This window comes from Schistocerca serialis, chromosome 3, assembly GCF_023864345.2.
Source record: "Schistocerca serialis cubense isolate TAMUIC-IGC-003099 chromosome 3, iqSchSeri2.2, whole genome shotgun sequence".
Lineage (NCBI taxonomy): Eukaryota > Metazoa > Arthropoda > Insecta > Orthoptera > Acrididae > Schistocerca > Schistocerca serialis.
Genome location: NC_064640.1, coordinates 916,641,900 through 916,646,469, shown reverse-complemented (window position 1 = coordinate 916,646,469; position 4,570 = coordinate 916,641,900). Strand labels below are relative to the sequence as shown.

Sequence of the window (4,570 nt, the reverse complement as noted above, 5' to 3'; positions counted from 1 at the left end):
GAGAGATATCTGGACCGAAGCAGTGGTGTTAGGCTGTGGTAAGATCGGTTTCCTGCTTGTATTCTGGCATTGATCTCTGCTTCACATGACGAGTTCTCAGTGAAAAGTGTTCCTAGGTATTTGAATTCTTTCACTCTCTTGTAAGACTGGTCCCCAATCTGCTGTAATTGTAGATGATCATCAGTCTGACAATGACCACGCGTCATAACGAGGTACTCTGTTTTGGCTTCGTTTATGTTTAGCCCAAATTTGCTGGCAGCCTCCTTTAGTGCTTCGGCCATTTGCTCCAACTCCTCTTCCGACCTAGAGAATAAACAGATGTCGTGCTTTGGTCATTTGCTCCAACTCCTCTTCCGACCTAGAGAGTAAATAGATGTCGTCTGCATAGGCTAATTATGCCAGACTCTTTCCTTCGATTTCAGTCCCTTCGTTCTCTTGGAAGAATGACAGAGAGCAAAATAAAATTATAACCGCGTTTCCAATTACAGGTTCGGACAGCTTATGCAATTACGAGTTACATGTTAGGAGACACAAGGCTGCACACCAATTAATTAAAAAATCGATGAATTTAATCCATTTATTTATACATTAAAATTAATTTTCCCAAACCAACTGAAGCCACCAATAGCTTGCCTAAGCAGAAGACTATCGAATGGTGGGGGTGGAGCAATTTTCATGATCACCAGTCATTCAGTCCATAAAATACTTCAAGATGGCATAAATCTGAAGAAGTTCCAGTGCCCGTTAGTTTTAAATCCAAGCCAACGCAATGGCTGCACGGAGGGCCACTAACCATTCTCACTGACAGGGAGCTGGCGCCACATCCAGGACAACCAAATTGTGCGTGGGCGGGCCAAACTACCCCTCACCAGGAAGCCTTAGCGACCATTGGCATGTACGCGACCCCCCTTTCTCCCTTTTAATTTGACCACAGGAACCGTTTGCTCTCGAGGGAAGAACACAATTCTGTAGAGTCCGAGGAAACAAAACTACTGAGAGACCAACTCTGAAGCTCACTTTGTCTCTATTCTTGGTAGACATCTCTTCGAGACTAACACTAGTGCTGTGGGTGCTGTCTTTTTTTGCGATAGTTGTGATGTTTTCCACCACCTTGGAAGCAACCATGCACTATCTCGTTCAGCCTTAGCCAAGACGTTCACAGCAGAATGCTCGTTGTACATCCGTCCGTGATGAAGCTGCAACTTCGAGATTAGCATCACGAGAAATTAGCTTCACGGAATCTGCATTGCTAAACCGGCAATGTCTGTCGCTGTTCCCCTCACCGTGTGCTCGTCGTTCGTAATTTATCACGGCTCATACTTTCGTTGTCGATTATAAATTCTCAAGGTTGTTCTCTGATTTTCTGATCAACACTCTCTATCGGCATTGGAAAAGTGATCATTATTTCTACCGACGTTCTGTGTCTTTTAGTGTACATTTGCGTTGAGCCACAGCAACCCTGCATATCGCCGCATAGTCCAAAACTGTGGGTTGGCAGATTCCCACTTTATGTGATGAAACTGCCTCATTTTTCTGTGTTTCGTTAATAATCTATCAGATTTAATTACCATTGTTACTGGTCTGTAGTCTCCCCCTCTTTCCTTCAATAATCAATGTATTACCACGGCAATTGAATTTCCTGCAGTAGACGAAGAGAGCCGCTACTTATACGGTCCAGGGAGCAGAAGTTTATCAGGTGAGGTCAGTTTATCTAGCAATTCAATTCAGCCAAGTTCTCTAACCATCAACAGACTGTGCGACCGTGACAGGATGGATAGGGAATTAATTAATTGCTGACCCGCCATACAGTCCTAATCGCGAGTCACTCAAGTAGATTACATAACGATACACCCAAGTACGTCTTTAGTCATGCTTGGTCTAACTTTTTGGCGGTGACGGTGTAACGTCTCGAGTCAAACTGCAATAGCATTTTATTGCAGTAAGCTACCTTGAAGTACGGGCTCGTAGCTTTGGAGTCGGTGGCGGTGACAGCTGCTTGTATCTCGGCCTTATTCAGAAATGGTTTAAATGGCTCTGAGCACAATGGGACTTAACTGCTGAGGTCATCGGTCTAAGGCGTTGCAGTCATGGACTGTGCGGCTGATCCCGGCGGAGATTCGAGTCCTCCCTCGGGCATGGGTGTGTGTGTTTGTCCTTAGGATAATTTAGGTTAAGTAGTGTGTAAGCTTAGGGGACTGATGACCTTAGCAGTTAAGTCCCATAAGATTTCACACACATTTTTTTGGCTGAGGTCATCAGCCCCCTAGAACTTAGAACTACTTACACCTAACTAACCTAACGACATCATACACATCCATGCCCGAGGCAGAATTCGAACCTGCGACCGTAGCGGTCGCGCGGTTCCAGACTGTAGCGCCTAGAACCGCTCGGCCACTCCGGCCGGCGGGCCTGATTAACTCGCACCTGGCGCTAGCACGACCGCGGGAAGCGCTACTTGTGTCAGTTCCAGCGACAGAACGTTCAAGCCATTAAGAATCGTAATAAACCATACTAAATCTTATTCAATTTCGAAAAACTTTGTATTTAGCCTTTTGTTATAAAAAAAGCTAGTTGCAAAATCTCAGCTTTCTGGCTAGGATACTTTCAAAGTTAGAGAAAATTACCAAAAATACCAAAAATCGACACAAGTAAGATTAAAGTTAGTCCGGATACATAACAGTTTGTCCTTTGCTAACAGTTGGAATCATTACTGAAGTTTACAAAATGTTAGGTCAGTAAGTTTGAATTTTTATACTTAAATAACGTTCACTAATTTTCGTTTTGGCAACGGCATTGCCGCAGTGGATACACCGGTTCCCGTCAGATCACCGAAGTTAAGCGCTGTCGGGCGTGGCCGGCACTTGGATGGGTGATCATCCGGGCCGCCATGCGCTGTTGCCACTTTTCGGGGTGCACTCAGCCTCGTGATGCCAATTGAGGAGCTACTCGACAGAATAGTAGCGGCTCCGGTCAAAGAAAACCATCATAACGACCGGGAGAGCGGTGTGCTAACCATCCGCATCCTCAGCTGAGGATGACACGGCGGTCGGATGGTCCCGATGGGCCACTTGTGGCCTGAAGACAGAGTGCTGTATTTTTCGTTTTCGTGATCGAGAATTCAGCAAGAATTAATAACTATTTATTTTGTTGTGTAAGCCGGCCAGAGTGACAGAGCAGTTCTAGGCGCTACAGTGTGGAACCGCACGACCGCTACGGTCGCAGGTTCGAATCCTGCCTCGAGCATAGATGTGTGTGACGTCTTTAGGTTAGTTAGATTTAAGTAGTTCTAAGTTCTAGGGGACTGATATCCACAGCAGTTAAGTCCCATATGCTCAGATCAATTTGAACCATTATTTTTGTTGTGTAAATAAATGAGAGTAAATTATCTCTTGTTAAACATTATGTAACTTGGTCATGGGAAAGTGTGCAACAAGCTGTTGCAACGAAAGCTGTAATTCCCCTTACTTGCTGATGACGTATGTCCAAGTGTGCTTGTTTTTGTAAGAAGGCAGCCAGAATAGTTATTTCTAGAGTAATGTTTTTCTAACGTTATTTCAAGATTAGTTTTCGTTTTGTTTGGTTTGGTGGAACATGTTATTAATATTTGCAGTATAAAATGACGTAAATACATCTGTGAATGTTGATTGGAGTAAAACAGTTTAGGCACGAATATGATCTTGAAAGATTGATCTGATTGGCTGTTCATTTGATCAGAGTGAAGTCTTTCCCGCGCTCTAGCAAGTAGTACATGCGCTGTGAGCAACGGCATTGAGGCAGTCGTAGTCTCGCTGTCGGACGCGCAGGCATGTTACATGAGTTCGAAAAAATTATATGTAAAATGAAGAAGGTACTGTCATTTTGCGTTCGATTTATATCACCGTGAAACCAGATGCATTTACGGACAGATTGTGAAAACTTCAGCTTTGTGAAAGAATTAGTTGGAGAGATAAACGCGTGTGAACTCTCGGCCTTTGTGAAGAATTCCGCGTGGCATATTTCGTAATCGTTTACGGAATAGTTGGCGAGCAACTTCTCTTAAAGAAATCCACTGGAAAGGACCGAATGTAAAACTCATATTGTAGCTCAGTATAAACTGTGAAAATCGCATAACAATTCGGGTTGAACTTTGGCACATTTCCGGCTGTCTTGAGTGTGCACTAGATAGTATGAGCTGTGAGATGAGGACAGTGATATTAACTGTTAGTTTTAAATGCGGGCTGATGGCACCTATTTGATTTGGCATCTAAAGCAAATAAAGAACTATTTGCAGAATTTTGACATTTTACTAAGAGATGAAATAATCGCTCTCCATCCGAAAATTGTTGTAAGATACACTCCTGGAAATGGAAAAAAGAACACATTGACACCGGTGTGTCAGACCCACCATACTTGCTCCGGACACTGCGAGAGGGCTGTACAAGCAATGATCACACGCACGGCACAGCGGACACACCAGGAACCGCGGTGTTGGCCGTCGAATGGCGCTAGCTGCGCAGCATTTGTGCACCGCCGCCGTCAGTGTCAGCCAGTTTGCCGTGGCATACGGAGCTCCATCGCAGTCTTTAACACT

At 44.4% G+C, this 4,570-nt stretch overlaps 1 pseudogene; it reads left to right on the top strand.

Annotated features, from left to right (window-relative positions):
• Window positions 1-2,783: 2,783 nt before the first annotated feature.
• On the top strand, window positions 2,784-2,901 carry LOC126471893 (5S ribosomal RNA; annotated as a pseudogene).
• The last annotated feature ends 1,669 nt before the right edge of the window (window positions 2,902-4,570 follow it).